Below are 19,979 nucleotides of genomic sequence, written 5' to 3'. Positions count from 1 at the left end.
GATACAATCAATATGAAAATGTTCCACCACTGTAATATTCTAGATATTTGAAAAGACAATGGATGAGAATGAAAATGATGCATAAACAATAATATTAATGTTAAAAGTAAACAGTACTACAGGTGGTGATAAAGGCTATTAAAATATAGAAGAGTTCAAGAGGAAGAGAAATGAATGGATGTTTGCCTTTTCAAAGAGGGTGGGTTTGTAAATGCCAGGAAATCCAGTTTCCTTTAGGGATTATTCACTGGTCTCATCATCTTCTCTTCTCAAGGCATTTAAATAACAGGATCCACTTTAATAAAAAACGTCAAACCCCTCACGCCTTCACTAGCAGCCAGAAAAGCACGCGTATGGTCTATACTATACAATTTAGCCACGAATGACACCTGCTTTGCTTTGTTTTCTATTGCGTTAGGCGTCAGCCTCGTGTGCTCAGAATAGACCTTAAGCTCCTTGAAGGCAAGAAAGAACCCGGCCCCAGACTGCGTCCGACACGCAGAATGCTCGTAGGAAGCACAGGCTGATTTATGGAAAATAAAAGGGTCTTCGATTTCGAACTACAGCTCCCCCTTAAAGATGCTTTCCGCAGCCCGCGCGGCCGCCCACGGGGGGCACTGTCTAGCTCCCCTCGCCCCTGAGCCGCTCTCCCTCGGTGCTGTTCCCCGCTGCGGCCGGGAGGAGGCGCCACGGACTCGAGCTAAGCTTCTTCCCCATTCCGTCCCCCTTCCTACCCCACTTCCCCAGCACATGACGTGGGAAGCTGCCTCCTTCAGAGTCTTAGCAAGAGGAGTGAGGGGGTGCAGGGGCTTGGGGGTGGGGTGGGGTGGGGGGTGTGGAGAAAGGACACGCGCGCTCACACCCGCCCCTGGGAGCAGAAGCAGCATCTTCCCCAGCTTCGTGGGTTTCTCCTCCCACGGGAGCCAGGGTGTGAGAGGTAGGGGGGTGTGTGTGTCTGTGTGTGTGCGCGGCACGTTTTTGAGTGTGAGACCCAAATCCAGACCAGGCAACCCGCGCTCCCCGCGCCTCCCCCCGTCCGCGGTGATTAATACCCATTTTTCTGACGCTCCCCTCCTCCCCTCCTGCTCTCCCTCTCCGGCTGCCGCGCGGTTGACTTGCACAGCCTGCCCCCGCCCGCTTCCCTTCCCCCGGCTCCGATCCTCACCAACTGGAATCTGGGCTCCTGCCTCTCCACCCCCCCCCACCTCTTTTTGAGAAAGGAAGGTTCCCCCCACCCCCTTTCAAAAACCACTTCCTCCGGCTTCTTCACCTCTAGGAAATCTCGGGGCTTCGCTCTATCGAGAGTGCTCGTCAGGGTGATTCTTGATCACCACCATCCAGAAGTGCTGGCGTCCGAATGCATATCCTTTTGCCTTGCAAAGAAGAGTCGTGAACTTCAAAACCCCCGAGACGGATCATTAATCCTGCTTTGCAGGAAAGGAAAACCCTCCATTCCCAGCCACCGGCCACCCCTCTCCGGAGACTGCAACCGCGGAGGCGCTCGGAGCCGGTACGTAAAGATTGGCTTTGGAGTCTCTCCTTCCAGTGTAGGGGTTTGGGGGTGTCAGGCAGATAAAGGGTCGAAGCTGTGAAACCGTGAACCAACCTGGCATGAGGTAAAGCTCTGAAATCCAGCAGAACCCGGCACTTGCTAATTTGGACGTGGCTTTTTTTAAGGGTTTTTTTTGTGTGTGTGTGTGTGGGGGGGGAGGGGGTGCTGTGACTGGGTAGGGCTGTCTCTGGTCTTTTGGGGGGTTTCATCCCCTCACCTAGCAGAGAGGCAGGGCAGCGGCGCCCCGAGCTGGACCCACGCGCCCATCCGTCCAATCGACACGTTGCAGGTGAAGCCCAGTGCGCTGCACCTCAGCGCGGCGGCAGCGTGAGTGTGCGCGGGGGTGAGTGTGCGCGGGGGTGAGTGTGAGTGCGCGCGGGGCGCGTGCGCGTCGGGGGCGTGTGTGCGCGCGTGTCAGTGTGCCCCTTCCAAGAAATGCCCAGTGTGCACCCTGTGCACAATCAGAACCCATTCAGCACAAGCCTGGGGTGGGAGGCGGCGCTGCTGCTGGAGGCGATGGGGAGAGCGAGACAGACATGTCAGCAGCAATGCAGATGGGGCTGGGGGCCGCACTCGCTGGCGAGTTAAGTGGGAATTGTGTTTCTGCGTGTGTGTGAGTGTGTGTTGCTGTATGGTGCCGCTTCTCCCTCCCTTCCTCCTTCCTTCCCACTTTCCTCCTTCGCTCGCTCCCTCCCTCTCTCCTCTTCCATTCAGGTTAGCTTTCCCACCTCTCATCCATGCCTGTCCCAGGAATGGTATAGCCAGACCTTTTCTGAATTATTTATAGACCGGTACCAGCTGTTTTCAATCCCTCTCGTGTGCACTCTGTGGGAAATGCGGGGTTTCCTCCCCCCTTTCCATAAAACGAATTGATATCTTTTTCGGAATGCATTTTTCTCACCCTCCGGGGGACACCCGAATCAAGCCCTGACCGCCTCTTTTTCCCCCTTAGGAAGGGGACGCTTTGGGAATGACCATGCTCCACCGAGGGACGGAGCCGGCCCCCAGCTTCTCCACACAGAGCCTCCTCCACTAACGCTCCAAAAACCAAAAACCGTAATTGCCAGAAGAAGCGTTAAAAATCTATTCCAGCCACTAACCTCACATGCACACGGAATAATTACTCTGGATTCTGCATTGTGAGCTGCTCTCCATACCCTGAATTACCTTTGAATTAAATCTTTTTTTTTGAATTTGCATCTCTTCAAGACACAAGATTAAAACAAAATTGACGCTAAATTGGATTTTAAATTATCTTCCGTTCATTTATCCTTCGTCTTTCTTATGTGGATATGCAAGCAAGAAGAAGGGACTGGACATTCCCAACATGCTCACTCCCTTAATCTGTCCGTCTAGAGGTTTGGCTTCTACAAACCAAGGTAGGGCAAATTCTATTTTATTTTTTCCTTACCTGGGGTAGGGATTCCTCCTTTTATCTATCTATTCGAGTCCCTCAAGTGGATCTTTTTGGAAGAAAAGGTCACAAGATATGAAAATAATGCTGTTTTGGGGAAAAGGCTTATTACAAAGGAGGAAATCTCCCATGTTTTTTCTTTTTATTCTCTCATCAAACAGGTTTTGGGCTTTTGGGGGGCAGTGGGGATGGGTGTATGCAGGCACAAAAGATGTTGGATGGCATCAGGGGTATCTATATCTATATCTATATCTATATCGACATAGCCAGCCAAGAGACCTGTGTGATTTTCCAGTTAAATAGCATTTTATTCACCCAGAGCTAAAGCTCCGATTTTTATGGGAATCTAGAAATCTTTTTTTTTTTTTTTTTCAGGTTGGCTTTATTCCCCTTGTCACCTTCATGCCTCTCTCCCTGTCTCCTGTCTTTACCTTCCTAGTCATCCTTTCTATGCCCTTTAAAACAGATAAAAATAATGATTGAGATTACTGTGATTGTTGCCCTGAAATCCACTTGCTGTCTAAAGGGTTGACACTGGGCCCAGAGATCCCGGGAGGCCTATTGCAGAGGGGTAGGTCTAGGTGGGGATCAGGCTGGTCCAAGAACAGCTGGACTTGAAGGATGCTGCAGGTTAAAGGACTTAAATCTTAAGCTCGAAAAGGAGGAATTCTGTCAATATTCTGCTTTTAATTTGTATTTTTTCCTGTGCTATTATTTTTGAGCTGTAAATTTCTCCTTCTGTCTACACATCTATTTATACCCACACATCCTCCAAGCAAACTGTTACTTCCACACTCTTGCAAAATGGCTATCTTGCAGAGTTCTAAAATGCTGTGCATGTGGAAGGGGTGCAGAATTCGACACGTGAGTCTTTGTGTTAAACAAAGAGATGTGCTGTTTGCATGTGTTAGTCTTGTACCCTCAAAAATGGAATTAATACTTTAATATTTTCCCTTTCATCAATTTTTACAATATGTGAAATGTGATTAGGCAGTATTTTAATGTACTTGAGAAGAAAAATAGCAGGAGAAATGGAAAAGACTTAGCTAATGACTCTTCAGCTAGTCACTCATGCAATCCAAGACAACTCTTGAGAAAATCAGATCATTCATGGGTTGTAGGGCCATGATGGTGAGTGGACTGCTCCTTTCCTTGCTCCACTGACCATATATCCCTGAACTCTGAAGGTGTCTAAATGCAGGAATCTGGTTGGGATAAAGATCTCCAAAAATATGTAGCAGAATCATTAGCATCATTATTTTTCCTAAAAGTGTTACCAACCCCCGAACACACACACATTTTTTTTCTGGCATTTGAAAACAACAATTTTTTGATAATCCAAAATACCAGAGGGATGTGGGGAAGTGGTGAAAGATCTTTGTCGCTCAACATGACAGTAGATGATAGTTCTTCATTGTCCAGAAAGGATAGATGTAATCCAAATTCACTATCCCCCTTCCCTGGGTTTCATTCTTTTGAGTTTTACTGCTGAAATGCTACTTTGTAACCATGGTGTAATCAGAGTGAGAGGGTGGGATCCCACTTTGAACCATGTTCTCACCACGTCTACAAATAGCTGAGGTTATCTGGCGTGTGCTCACCTTAGAGACACCTGAGCTCATTCTCCATCTGCTTCCACTCCAAGTAGGAGGATGAACTCTTAATTTGACTTCAAAATAGAAAAGAGGTATGGGTGAGAAAGGCAGCTCCATGTGCAATGCTTTCATACATACAAATGGACAAGGAGAGGAGGGCATTGATGGGGCACCGGGCTCCTTTTGCATCCCCAGTGCCACAATACCAGTACTCTACACCCAGTAGGTCCTTTGGAATGTTTGTTGGTGATGGGGTTGATAAGGATGCTGTTTGACAGGATATCAGCTACCTCATTTCTCTTGAATGCCAATGGATGAAGCCAGGTTCCAGACTATCATTAGTTGTCCCTAAGACTAGGCGAGGTGGAAAGGGGAGGGAGTTGAGGAAGAGAGGAAAAAGTGGGTGGGGAAGCTATAAAGGGAAGGGAGAGGTAATCCAATTGGAAAGGGCTTGTTAAGATTCAAGGAGGAATCGCCACAGGTGGTCTGTGCCTTTTCACCATCCAAAGCCATTTTGGAGACCCTGATGAGGAAGCAGGTGTTCCCCATCCTCGCGGGCAGTCTCTGTGAGGCTGTGACTCAGTGGTGCTCTGAGCCATCTCAGGGGCATTGTTCTCGCCCCCTTTTTTCCCCTCACAGCACAGAGCTGACTGGGTTCTATTTTGTCTTTTCTCCTTCTGCCACCCCCCTTACAGTGTGGGTGACATGGGAAAGAAAGGTGGCTGCTGGTGGGAGGAAGAGCAAATTTAATTTCAATCGAGGAGCCTCCTTGATGTGCAATTAAGAAAAATAATAATAATGGGAAATGAAGACTTCCCAGGACACAGTTAAGGACATTAGGTGGGTGATTTCAAGAGAAGCAGAACAACATGGTTATCTTCTATGTCTGTTTCAGGTGTGGCAGAGCATGGCGGATCTGTGAACACAGAGTGATGTGGCAGTTTAGAGTTAGGTGTTAAATGTAATTTTTCCTCTCCCATTGGTTCCATCCCTAGGAAGCCTGTCTGTCTGAAGATCCTTGCTTTGCTAACGTATATATGCATTTTTTGCCAGGGATGGACGCAGGCAGAGAGAATCAATAAAAAGGCAAAATGACAGGAAAGGAGGGGAAAGAGAAAAAAATCCTCTATTCAATACTTTGCGCACCAAGTGCTTTTCTTTAAGTCTGATTGAGAAGAGCGACTTCCTCTGGAGAAGGGATGAACAGCAGGAACCTTGATTTTGTGTTCTTGGTTTATCTCCAGAAAGATAGCTTTGGAATCTTGACCGTCTTCCTTGACCTTCATGTACACGCACCCAGCCTTGTGTGGGGAGAGGCAGGGGGTACCTGGGAGGTGGGCAAATGGACTGAAATTGGCTGGTGGAATGAGGCATGTTTGAGAGAAACAGGACTGAGCTGATCCATTCCTTGGCCACAGTATTACCTTGTAAAATATTCTTTCAGTTTCCCATGAATACAATAAACCCTGGGGACAGGATTTTTTTTCTATATCCTTGTTTAAGAATCTGAAAACGGAGGTGACATATATACTACTAACAGGTTAAGGTAAAAAAATTGTTAATATTTATGGGCTATAAATAATATTGATGGACTATAAAAGGAGACAGGTAAAAGGACAAATTGTATGGGAAGAAATCATAATCCCAAATCAGCATGCAGAAGCTAAGGAAGAGAAAAAAGCCAGGGTTGAACTTACCATTCTAAAGGTGGGAAAACTATTCTTCCAAACGATAGTCTTGTGTATTTAATATTGAGGACTGGGGCCGACAAAAGCACTCATCTTGTGTATTTTGTTGGAGTCAAAAGTGGCTGAGCTGGAAAAATGAAGCTCCTCCTTTTCCTCAGTGCCATTCTATCCCATCCTTAGGAATTCTAGAAATTTCTTCCTTTCAGTAAACTACATTTTCAGTCGCTGCTCCTGTGCACATGACTGGATACCAGTATTGTCTCTCACTGTAAATAAATATAGATCAAAAAGTTACTGGTCTAATGAATTGTTTGCATTTATTAAAGTGCATCTCCTCTTTGCAACCACAAGAAGAAGTCTCCAGGGACAGTAGATTAGTGGTTGAATTGATATTATCTTCCAGAAGGAGGTCAAAGCTGGAACAGAATGTAGTCAGGATGAAAGAGCAGGCAGAGCTCAGAGAAGGTGGGTTTCTGAGGTTCACCTGCGGCTGTTAATGGTGCCTGTGGCCATTACACAGAATCCATTGTGCTGTGAACCTTTTGGGGAATTGTGAACCCAGCAAGGTGTGTTTATGAACCTTTGGTTGTTTTCTTGATGTTCTCCACCTTATTTTTGGTCTTTTCACTTCTTAGCACTTTCAGCAGAGGTTGGCAGAGAAGGGACCTCATGCACGTCTACGTTGTCCCCTTGCTGAAACTCTCCATGGCTGCCCCAGGCTGTGGAATTGCCTTCCTTTCTGGTCTTCACCAACATGTGCTCATGCGTCTTAGTTTATCCTGATTTTGTTTATACACCCTGTTTCCCTAAGAATTTTGTGAGCTCCTCAAGGGCAAGGAGAGATGTTTTATTCATCTTAGAATCATTTGTACTTAGCGTAGTGACTAGCACATAATAGATTCTCAGAAAATGTTAAATAAATGAACGGAGAAAGGAAGTGAGATATTAATTAGTCGACGATGCTACCTATTTGTTCTTTTGGGTTTAGGAAGGGTTAAAGTTATGCTGTTAGATGAGATCAAGAATATCAGAGCTATGTGACACTTTAGAAATCATCTACTCTGAACTTCTCATTTAATAAAGAAACTGAGATCCAGGGACATTAAATGATTTTCCTAAGGTTGTATAACTTCTTAGTGCCAGTGCTTTGTACACCATGCCATTGATTAGAGTGAAATGCAGAGTTATCTGTGGATTTTAAATATCTACATCAGTGCTTCTCTAATTTTTATCATATATTGAAATCATCTGGAGATTTTATGAAAATGCATATTCTAATTCAGTAAACCTGGGCTGGGGCTCCATATTTTGCATTTCTATCGAGCTATCAGTTGACACCAGAGTTGCTGGACCATGCATCACAGGTCTACACCATCCCTGCTTTTAATTATAGACCATGGTTAGTGGCCTTGGCACCAGACCATTGGCAGTTCTGCTTGTATTCTACTTTTGGGATTCCAGCACTTCTTTTTGTTTTGTTTTTTAAATCAGAAAGAAACCTGTATATTTAAGTTCACCCATCTCCTCTCTTCTTTCACTCTTTAACCTATGCACATCTTTTGCCTGCTCTCTCTTCATTCTGTGCTCTCTTATTCTGGTCCTTCTCATAACTGATTCCTCTCTTTCTTCTTTTTCTTCTTATGTCCTCCTGCTTTTTAGTTTATCTTTTTATTAATGTCTCAGTCTTTTTTACACTATTCTGTTCTTTTAACTTCATTTATTTTCATGTCTTTTGCTTTGCTCAGTTATTCAACAAAATTTGTTAAGACCATTGTGCTATGAAAAAGAATTAGCTCTGTCTGTACCTTCCAGTAGCACAGGATCTAGTGGTGTGGACATGTATAAAGAGATAATCATATATTTAGGTAAGGTCTATAAAGGAGAGAAACCTGGGAGAGTGAGGAGGGCTTCATGGAGGGGTCGACATTTAAATTATGTCTTGAGTCAAAAATAGGAAATTTGTAGGATACGGAAAGACAGGTCATTTCAGGAGGACAGAAAGCATATGAAGAGGAAAGTTAGTGTAAAACTCAAGTCTCCCGCTCTTCCTTGCATCCCTTAACTCAAGGAAAGAACAACACAGGAATTTGCTGCTGCTTTGATTAGGAATTTCAGATTACAAATGACAAGGCTAGAGAGTAAAGCCAGGGTCTTCTTAAAAGAAAGAAGAGGCTCTAATTTCTGCTTTCGTGATTCTATAGTTAGTGAAATCCTAACCTTGTTTATTAGACTTGCCTCTAGAATAAGCAAATGATACAGTTTTCATCTTAGACCACTGGATTGCAGCTAACTGTATTGATGGCCATTACAAGGAAAGGGACAGCTGTTAGTTGGTTTGTGTCCAAAGAGAAACCTGGATCCTAGCCCAGGCCAAGCTACTCAGAATGAAGGACCAGCCTAGCCCATGTGTTTTTGGAGTAGGAAGGTAAAAAGTTGCCATGCCCTTCAGACACCAGCTGCTTTCTGTAATGGCAAAGGGGAGTGATGGATGAAGAGGGATCCCATTATTCCTAGGGGATTCACAAAATGCTCTTTGGTAGTCTATTTAGAGTGGCTTGATATTTTCGAGGTTTTTACTCCTGGGGATGTCCAGGTGTGGAGATGTTGGGGAGACACCTTCAGTCACCTCTTGATTAAACTATAGCATTGGTGCCTAAGGGAAGATGGACTTGAAATGGATGATTCCCTAAATTTATTTTGTATCTTTTTCTGCTCCTTATCCAAACATTTATCTAAACTTTCACCATTCTTTGTATGGTGTGGTTTGTATTTGTTTCATTAGCAGAAGAAACCTAAGCTCAGCCTGATGACTTTTTAAAGATCCATTACATATAAAGAGAGTACCCTGGATCTGAAGACATGTGGGTGAGTAAATGCCCACCATTGACTGACCTAAGAGTCATGCATTCCAAGGGGACTTGAGAGGCAGAGCATGGGAGGCACAGTGATAAGGCTGTGCCCAGGGTCCCTGAGAAGGCGGTGGAGGGGAAGCAGGGCCAGCTCTCTGGGAATGGCCGACCTGGAAGGAGAGGGAAGCGACGGGCTTTGACCCTCCTTGGAGCCCAGCTTGATGGGGAGCGGAAAGCCTGTAGTAGAGGAGCTTCCTAGATTAAGACAATTAAGGTTTCAATGAATTAACCCTCTGAACTGCTTACTTAACTCACCAACGGCAAACTATGCCGTCCACATGCCATCCTCTGTGTCTTTCCTCACTGCCTCACTCAGACGGAAAATTTCTTTCTTTAAAAAGAAATGTCAAGCTTAAAGTTCCCATTAATCTTTATATAGACCCACTCAGGGCTTCAACTGGATAGAATTTCTTAGGAAATCAGATCTTGTTTCTTTTTAAGAGAGGGAACTTAAAAACAGTGGCTGAATAAAAGCACTACATGGTTACAGGAAGGGAGAAGAGAGTCTTAGAAGAAGCCTGAAGCTCAGGTGAGGACACTCATTCTTTCTCCCATAGCTAATTGTACTCTGTGAAAATGGTCGACATTCTTAACTAATCCTCCCACCTTCTAGGGGCCGTAGTCTGGTCACTCAGATGCTACAGCAGTTTGTATCTTTGGATTCAAGATTAGTGTATTGGGTATGTATCCAAATCCACACACACCCCAAGCACCTGTGCATATTAGACTTGTGTGTGGATGGATATGTTTGTGCAGTGACTTACCTACTAAATATAGTAGGCCCCAAAATCATAAATGCATTAAATGTGTGCAATTTAGGGACAATAATGCCTGTGGTCTGTGTGCGTGATGCAGGATAATAAAGCAATAATGCTGACAGTCTGGATTATTGGAGGTTACCTGTCCTCCTTGACAACCACCCTTTAAAAACTGCGAAAATAGTCCTAAGGTTGGCCACGTGGCCTAAAACCACATAATGTGGTCAGCCACGTCCACTGACCCTCACTTCCGTACTTTCCTCTCCCCTGCCCTGCCCCCATGAGTCCCCTTGGAATTCATGGCCCTAAGTCAGCCAGTGGTGTGCATTTGCTCATCCACATAGCATCAGAGTCCGGAGTTCTCTCTTTATATGTAACGGGTCTTTAACAATGTTAGGTTTTTCCAAGCTGTCCAGTAGCTGCCTACATGATAATGAAAGAGGTGGTGGTCTTAGGAGTCAGAAGCTTATATTTAATTCTGCTTGTGTTGCTTTATTTTGTGACCATGTACAAACAGTTGACTCTGGACCTCAATTTTCTAATTTCCATAAAGTGACAGTAGTCTGAAGCAGTGATTTTGAACTCCACTTCAATAACAGAATCATGCACAGAACTTAAACAAAAACAAATACAAAAAACTAGACAAGAATAACAAAGAAAAGAATGATGCCCATGCTCAGACCCTACCCCAAAGAGTTAAATTGAAATCTCTCATGGAGGGATTCAGGCAATGGTCATTTTAAAAACTTCCCTGGAGGATTCTAATGTGCAGAAATATTTGAGAATGACTGGGCAAGATGATTGACAAGGCACCTGTTAGCTCTAAACATTATGTTATACTAGCATTTTAACATGAAGGTAAGACCTTGTCACTGTTAAACTGTTCTATGATTAGTAGATGGTCCCTGGGTCAGAAGTTAAAGAAAAAAAATGCTGTTGGGATATGATGGTACTTAGTCTGCAGATTGCACACAAGGGATGGAACTGGTGTTTGAATTAAGGGAAGCTCTCTCAACACTAACACTGGCCTGGTGTTGAAAGTTAGGAAACTTAGGGAGAATGTTTTCCTGACACCCTTAAAACAGGTGTGGCTGCAAAATAGGGCGAGCGGTTCTTGGTTTTGCAAACATCCTCTGTTCCACTTAGTCTTTATTGAGGGTGCCCCATTTCTTGTTTCGGAGAGAAAACCTCATTTCGGTCCTTTGTAACAGTGTAAATGTAGGAAAACTATTAATAAATGGGGCTGGCTAAGCAGACCCTGATTGACTGGTAAGGGGTGTGAATGGTGCAATTATCTGAGTGCTAGTTGGAATTCACTAGCCCTGTTGCCCTCCCTCTGAGTGCCTGAAGTGGAATATTAAAGGCACGCAGAGGAGGAAGAGGGTAGGAGGCATCAAGATGTCGTTCTTCTCTGACTGTAACTTTAATCACTGATTATTAGGCTGGCTGGGTTAATAGTTTTCTCACATCCTTCCTTTTTGGCTTCCTCCCTTCCCCGTTTTAAAATAAATGTGAACCTAAATGTACAGAGGCAAGAAAAAAGCCGAGATTTATGAATCTGTGTCTTTAAAAAGACAAACTATAAAAGAGTAAACACACTACTTCTCTTTTGGACAGCTGCTAATAGCCATTGAAGATAAAAGAGAAAGAGTATGAGTGTGGTTTGGACTCAGTGGTGTTTGGTGGACTGTGTGGTGGTGTGAGGCCTAAATATTTAGGAGAAAACTAAGACGCATACTCCTTGATTTGAATTTTCAAATATCTGCTGGCTGGCCCCACATAGGCAAAACATACAAATTATGGAGCTACTGCAGCCTTTACCCTGGAGTTTGTTACCATGCAGATCAGTTTCACCGGTGAGCTCTGTGGAGCCACAATTGCTATCTTTGTAATTCGTGGTTCTTCCTCTTATCACCTTGTTAGAGGCTCCAGAATTGTTTCTGAGCTCAAAGGGGAATGGAGAATATTTCAGTTTTTATTTGATTTTGTTTACATCTGTTATCCTGGTTTTGCCTTCAGTTCACATAGGAAGAAGGACTGCGGAAGAAATTCTACCCTGGCCAAATATAGGTGCTCAGATTTGAAAGATCTTTCCTGAGTACGAGAATGCTACCCTTTGGATTTTTGAAGAAAGAAATACTGGATGTGTGTGTGTGTGTTTAGAGCCTGCATGTGGAAGAGAAATCACTTTTGTTTAAAAGTGATCAACTTTGTTACAGTGATCAAATTTATTAATTTTTTATTTTCCTGTGAGGACAAGATTTATGTCTTTGTCATTTTATGTCCTCAGTGGTTAGCAGAGTGCTCTCTGCACATGGTCAGTGCTCAGAAAATGTTGGTTGTTGGTAAAGATGATGATGGAAATGAATGTGCATTGAAGATAAAGCTGATATGTTTATATCTTTTATGTTTCCATTTCCTTGCCATCCAAGCACCTCTTAATGCTTTGGGTGAGATTTCCTAGAGTTGAATAGATGAAAATATCTTTAGTGCCAGCTTTAGGCTGATGAAGTGAAAATATACTCATTCCTTTGTGCCTCAGTTCTTTGAGCTTCCTTTCACATTGTGTTTGATATGGACATTTCTTCAAAAAGCTCTCTCTCATCACTAATTATGCTGTTGCCCCTCCTTTCAAGTTCCATGTAAATACTGTTCATTCCTGAAGGCTCATCTCAAAGGCAGGCTACACCATGAAGTCTTGCTTGATCTCCCCAACTAGAAGTGAACTCTCCCTTGAGAGGCCGAGGCAGGTGGATCAAGAGGTCAGGAGTTCAAGACCAGCCTGGCTAAGATGGTGAAACCCTGTCTCTACTAAAAATACAAAAATTAGCCGGGTGCCGTGGCAGGTGCCTGTAATCCCAGCTACTTGGGAGGCTAAGACAGGAGAATTGATTGAACCTGGGAGGCGGAGGTTGCACTGAGTCAAGATTGCACCACTGCACTCCAGCCTGGACTGTCTGGAGTAAATGAGATCATGGTTACCTTCTCAACCTCTCCTTTTTATTATGTACCCATTAACAGAGTTGCTTTGCTTTCAACATGAAATTCAAGTTTGACACTGAAACTCATAAATGATCTTTCAGTAACCATTGCAGGCAATCCAGTTTATTGATAAGTCTGCATTTATGCAACTGAGACAGAGATTAGGAAAAGGAATGAGAAGGTCCTGGAATTATGTAATCAGAATTTGTGTATCATTTAAAGATAAGAAGTGGAATGAAAATGCTAAGAATTATTGCTGTCAGTCTAAATATAGTTATTTATAAGGAATTGCCTTGCCTTTGCTTGAGACAAAATTTGTATTCTAGATTATGCCCATTATATTCTAGATTATGTTAATGCACATTATTTCACTTAATCCTCACCACAAGGCTGACATTATTTCTGTTTCTCAGATAAACTGAGTGAGAATTAGAGAGCTGAACGTTACACAGCTATAAGGAGCAAGCCAGGATTCCAACTTACATCTTCCGATTCTAACCCCTGACTCTTTAAATTAGAGTTGCTTCCATGTTAAAAAAGATAAAGGTTTATGTTGCATGTAGTGGAACTCATAAACAGCATGTACTTGGAAACTTCAGCTAAAGTGATTTTCTTCTAGATCCCTTCTCTTGGGGCTTTGCTGTTGGTAAAAGGCAAAGTTGTTTAAAACTGGAAAAATGGATCCCTACAAAATAGCTGATTTCTGGACCTTAATTTAATTCAGTGAAGATGAAGGATGAGAAACTCATGGTACTGGCCATGAGCATCTCATTCATTTCACATATGGCTAAGGCCTGGGCATCATCATCTTAACCTACTCCTACTATTCTGTAAGTATATTTCACCTCTGAACTTGAAAACTCTGGTTCCTCTAAGAGGGAAGGAACAATCCACTTCTCTCTGATCATGTAATCTTGGACATTTTGAATATTCTCCATTTTCTTGTTTTCTATTTTTTTCTCAAACCCATTTGTAAACTACTCCTTTGAATAGAGACTGATGGTTAAGTGCAAGAGAATGGCAGTCATAAGTACTGCTTTGTGCTTGGATTTTACTATTAACAGGGGTCATCATTGTTAAAGAGGAAATTCCAAAAAGGATATGAGTGAGCTAGTTTTGTTTCAAATGTCTATATCAACAATTAACTCGGAGGGCAGTTTTATAGAGAATAAATGTAAAATACAAAGGTTAAATTCCCCATATCTTTTTTTTTTTCTATTATGAAAGAGGATATATATTGGTGCCACATGGAGTGCCTTAGCTTTACCACATGCATATTTTAAAAAGGTTTTTCAGTAATTTGAAGCAAGGTGGAATTGAGGAGAGAGGCACTGGTCTTTGGCCCTGTTGACCAGATCCCATCTCAGCCCCACCCTGGCCAGCACTGTGTGATTCAGGCAAGCTATACGACCTTGCTGAACACACTTCCTCATCTGTAAAATGAGGTCTTTAGGGGAGCCAGTTATGTTGACCCCCCTAAAGATGTCATTTTGTGGATCGAATGAGGAAATGTAAAAAATCTCCTCAACCATAATTGTAATATACATATGTGCAGTATGAAATAATAATTAATAACTGCATCCTGCTCCAAATAGCCAGTTTTCAATATATTATGTGGCCTTGAATTCAATATATCCACTCTCAGTGAACAAGAAAATGGAAAATATTTAATGGGCAAGACATGCCGTGAGTGGTGAAGTACGCAGCATTCTGAATGCAGAGTGGCACCTAGGCATTGTGACCTGCGGTTTTTAATCTTTGGTCTATGTCTCCTTCCCAGCTTCTCTTTCACAGTATTTTATTGAGAAAACTAGATAAATACTTGTCAGAAAGGAGAGCAAAACTAATCTTTCTAGCTTTATGTGTGAAACTTTTTTTTCCAGGCTTATCTTTTATCTTTACATGATCCAAGAAGCGAAGAAATGGAGATGGTGACACAGGCAGGGGCAAGGGATACTGTGAAAGGCTGATTTACACTCCAGGCCTTTGCTCATGCCTCTTGCTCTGACTGCAGTGCCCTCCCCACCTCCCCTCGTGCCTGCAAGTTTCAGCTTAGGGATCCTCAGCTCCAGGTCTTCCTGTTGCCCACAGACTGGAATCACTGTCCTCTTCCTGCTCCCATAGCCCACCCTGGGATGTGAAAGGACTGCTGTCATGTCTCTATCCATTCCACCTCCTGATGTGAATTTCTCAAGGGGAGAAACAGCATCCATCCTCATGTCCCAGTGTGTGCCTAACAGAATGCTGGCACACCATAGATGTTTAGTAGATGGCTGCTACTTTGTTGTGAGCACCTACCGGTTCTGTGCTTAGTGCTTTCCATGAATTGACCAATTTAACCCTTTCAAACACCCATAGAGGTATGTAAGTTTATCTGCATTTCACAGACGAGGATACCAAGACATGAAGACGTTAAAAACTTTCTTTGCTTAAATGGCACAACCAGGATTTGAACCGGGTGCTTTGGCTCAAGTTCACACTCTTAAACTCTGCTCTAAGCTTTGTAGTAAATGTTTATGGTTGACTTGATGCTCAGAGACTTAAAGGAAACATACTGCATGTCTGGTTCTACATAATGAAGAGAGTGGAGAAAGAGAAGGGTGCACAGCAGGATTCGAAAGGTGGTTAGGACCTGGACTTCTGTGAATGATTTGTGGACCTCTTTCTTCTGATGTACTCATTAGCTATAGGACACAACCAGGACAGTCTTCCAGAAATGCACAGGAGTGTAATTAATGTAATTGTTGAATTATGCAGAGGGTGAAATGGGTTGTGTTTTCAGCACTTGTACTTCCTCAGCTCCTTTGCTGTCATCTTTGGGTTTTTTACATTTTCCCCGCCACTGTCTTCTCCACCTTTCTTTCTGCAGTGTAACATGGCAGAGGCAGAAAACAGTGGTTTTTCTCCTGAGCAAGAACTCAGGAGTCGTACTGCCTGGGTTTGTGTTCTGACCCTTGTTCATGTATTGGGCAAATGTCTTTATTTCTCTGTGCTATCAGATTCCTTATCCATCAAATGGAGTATTAATAATTCTGGGTTTTTAGAGTTGTTATGAGAATCAGGTGAGTTATTTCACTTTGAACAATACTTGTCACAGAGTAGGCTTTGCAGAAATATTAACTACTGTGACTTACCCTGTTCCCAACCTACTAGGTATCCAATCAGAGCTAGTTTGGGTGGTGCGGTGTGACGCTTAGTTGTCCCATGTAGAGGGCCAGCAGTCATTTCTGAATTAGAAGCTTCCAGATCAAGACTGACTTCTTTGAGTATCTCATCAGATTACACCTGGCAAGAAAAGACAATCTGGCCACGAGGTGCCATGTTTCTAGAATATTTAGAGAACATGAATTTTTAGTGCAAAAATGCAGAAGATACAAATGGAAACCAATTAATTGAGGATTTACAGGTTCAAGTGAGCCTAGGACAAAGTCACCACGAACTGATCACACATGAAAAACTGTAAGGAAAATTAAACAAGCCAAAATTTGAGAAAGAAAAGGAAGGTTTTCAATGAAGGAAGGCAACAGAGGTAAAGACAAACCAAATTGGATGCAATAACATCAACCACTTACATTTCTAAAGCTTGATGGTGTGTTAATAGTTTTCTCATATATGTTGTCTTCCTCATACATTATTTGGTCTTCCCAAGAACTCACCAAGAGGAATTCTGGGCATGAACTATTTTCCCTATTTTAAAGGTGAGGAAATTGAGGTACAAAGTACTCTAGTGATATAAAGTGCTCTAGTGATTGCCCAAAATTATGCAGTCAAGAGGAAGAAAAAGCTAGAATTCAAGCCCAGCTTTTCTGAATCTCGTGTCTGGGGCTCTTTCTCCTCTGCAGGTGCCTTGAGATAGTTTAGGAGAGCAGCTTGCTCTCCTAGATGAGAAAGTCTGGAGGAAGCCTGCTCGGATAAACAAAGGGCTTATTCTAAAAAGAAAGCCACTTCAGTGGGCAGGTAGGCATCTTCAGAAATGGTAAAGGTTGTGAAATCTGAGAAGGAAGATTGACATATCATGCAAAAGATTTAAGACTTTAGGAGCAAGGGAATTATTACCATTTTACCTCTCTATCTTTCCAAAATTTCCACAATAAAGCGTGTCATTTTTATATTTAGAAAAGATGATTAGGAAATAGAAAATGAAAAACTTTAGCTATATGAGGAATTAAAGGGAAAGCAGTAAAAGCCATCTTCATAAGAACAAGAAGCATATCTCTAATTTCTTAGAAATATAAATGGGAACTGTTTACTCACATACAATCACACACATACGTGTGTGTGTGTGTGTGTGTGTGTGTGTGTATATATATGTGGTGTATAATCTGGATTCTAGCATGAGTTAGGGAACACAAGACCAATATAAAAATGGAGAGGATTTTAAAACATTAATTAAGGAGAATATGATGAATAACCCCAGGTCTTCATGACAGATTCTAAAATGTCTTTAACAAAGAAGTGGCCAGTGCAGGGCCAAAGGCTGCCATTTGGGAAAAACACACAGGACTGGAAAGATCTCTGAGAGCCAGCGAATAACCTTCTTTGAAAAAAAGAGATGATGGCTAGAAATTACAAACTCATAAGCACAAATACTGGGTTGCAAAAATATCGAGCCTGTCAGTTACCTTAAAGAGACCAGAGCTAGGAACCCTCAAAATGACTTCTTAAAGAACAAATCGTATTAGATCTGGGGCTCTGTGAGAATTTCAGGCTTGGCAGGCTGCAGGAAACTGATATACATAATTAAGGAAAAGTAAGAAAAGTTTGAGATCTGGCTTATCCTGAGATTCTACTTTCTAAACAGGGAAAATGGGGTGGGTTAAATAGATGGCACTCAAAATGGAGTGATGGCAGTGGCTGCCAGCTAGGGCAATGCCAAAGACGCTATGTGGTTCTCACCTGCGGGGGCTTGGACCCAACCTATATTAACATTCTCAACAAAGGTGGGAACAGTTAAGTACTGTGCCGGCTTCTCAGGTCTGAACAAAGAAGGCTGAGCTCCTGTCTGAGGAATGAGGTGTTCTGCGAGTAAGCTTTGCACCGCTACTGACACAAACAGCCTGGCTTACAGCCTGTGAAGTCCGTGATGCCCTCCTTGACCCCCAAATCCACTTCATCTTTGCTGCCTTCCCACTTCTACCCTGACCTTTATTCCACGCATTTAAGTAGCAATTCCTAAAATGAATGTTCTGGATCCTCTTCCCTGAAAAATCAACTTTTGTGCCAATGCCTCAATTTCCACACGAAGGATTGTTAGGGCACTTAGGATCCCTGAAGCCCATCTATGAATGGCAGGTTAAGAGCCCTTGCTCTGGACCACGTGTCCAGGGTACACCTGGGCATATGTTCCTCTAGTTATTTGTCTCTAGAAGGTGAAGACTTTGGAGAACAGCTTTTCCTTGCAATCCTGACTTTTTTGTCTTTCAAGATTAACCCGCTGCATGGATTCATTTATAGGACGTTTATGAAGGTTTGTGGCCAAGGGCAGGGCCTCTTTGCTGTGGAATCAAATGTAATGCCTATCCTCCAAGAGCTCACACAAACCAGGAGCTGAGATTTGGGCAAAAATGTCTAGAGAGGAAGGCAGAATTGATGGTGTCTTTAAGGTGGTAGAAATCAAGTAATGTAGGAGCCCGGCTATCTGGCCCAGACACGGGTGAGCCAACGTGACCACCCAGGGATGGGGGACGCAAGTACTTAGGAAGGGATGAATGTGATTCAGGTATTGGAATAGAGGAATACTAGCTTTCTTTATAATTCTCTGCTATGTTAGCCACCTCCCAGTCTGCCCTAATGGACTCTGACTCTTGTCTAAGGCCCTGAGAACAAATTCTAGCCACAGCCAGAGATTAAGTCTCCATTGGGACCCCAGGGTGAAGATTTCTTAAAATTTCTCGTAAGGTTCTCCTCCCCTCTCAAAGTTGATATTCAGTGGATTGTCTCTTTACTTTTCCCACCATGGGAGATTTGTCTCTTTTTTCTCCTGGGTACCAAGCAGTGCCTTACAAGGACAGCTGAGTCCTGGCACCCTCAAGATTCTGGGCTGGTACTGCTGTGGCTTTTACACCAATGCAAGTCTAGGTCTTGAATAGTCAACATCCAGAAGTAAAGATGGGAGCCCCAATACCACTCCCCAGTGAGGCAGCCTGTGGGAGTCAAAAGCTGGGTTTTTGATGTCAAAGGGACTTGAGTTCAGAATCCTGGAATTGCCACCGAGTGACTTTGGGTAAGGCATTTCAACTTTTGACTGCCAGCTTTTCCTCTGCTGTAAAATGCAGGTTATGTGAAGGTTAGATGAGGTGAAGTATGTAAAGCACCTGGAACTGAGCTCCCTGCCTCTCTTGTCCATATCCTGTGAGTAACACTGCCGATTTCTCAGTAGGGTAGGAAAAAGCAAAAGGGATGGTCCTTGCTGGCCTTCTCCATCTTCTTTTATTTTTCTTACATAAATGCCTACCCCAGCCTGTGCCTCAACGATCCTCCACTACAGCTGTCGTGCCGAGGAGAATTGCAGAAGCTGGGTGCATTCTTTTCTGCTGATGAGGGAGATGGAGTAAAGTGTATGAAACTCAGTTCCTAGGACCGCCTCAGGAAATTGGGAGTGTTACAGAATAAGCCCAGAAATTAGGTGCGTCCAAGGGGGCGATCCAGAGAGATCTGAGGGCTGGGAGCCTTGGGTTATTAGAGAGAATGGCAGGAGCAAGGGAAGAGGGAAATTTTAAAAAAAGAGAGGGCGACACCGATGAAAGGAAGAGGACAGTGCCATAGCCAGGACCTGAACTTCCATCAGCTTCTCTGCTATTTCTCCACCTGTGTGTTAAGGAGGAAAAAACTAGGGAGGGAGAGAAAAAAGGAAGAGGAAGGATGAGAAAAACAGGGTAGAAGGAAGAGGTGGCGGATGAGTGGGATGAAAGGAGGTCTGCCTTCTCTGACGGCAGGGGGAGACGGGTGCAGACAGAGGGTCTGGCTAACTGCATTCCCCAGGGAGGGACAGTGCCTATCACCCTTCCTCCTTCCTCGCCTCGCGGATGACAAGGCGGCAGCAATTTTGGCATGCTTCTGGGGGAGAGTCAGAAAGCGACAG

General features: G+C 43.5%; 1 protein-coding gene across 2 annotated transcripts in view; it reads left to right on the top strand.

The window, feature by feature from the left end:
• The first annotated feature begins 765 nt into the window (after positions 1-765).
• The window catches only part of GRIN2B (glutamate ionotropic receptor NMDA type subunit 2B), a 422,075-nt gene continuing 402,861 nt past the window's right edge, over positions 766-19,979 (top strand). The window contains exons 1-3 of one of the 2 annotated variants that reach the window (XM_074006302.1): positions 766-937; positions 1,277-1,510; positions 2,505-2,931. The gene's annotated coding sequence lies outside the window, so the exon portion shown is untranslated. Of the gene's footprint in view, positions 938-1,250; positions 1,511-2,504; positions 2,932-19,979 lie in introns of those variants that run through there. The other variant, XM_015430403.4, reaches the window with a different exon arrangement.

This window comes from Macaca fascicularis, chromosome 11, assembly GCF_037993035.2.
Source record: "Macaca fascicularis isolate 582-1 chromosome 11, T2T-MFA8v1.1".
Lineage (NCBI taxonomy): Eukaryota > Metazoa > Chordata > Mammalia > Primates > Cercopithecidae > Macaca > Macaca fascicularis.
The sequence above is the reverse complement of the archived record's forward strand: the minus strand, read 5'-3'. Positions and strand labels throughout refer to the sequence as shown.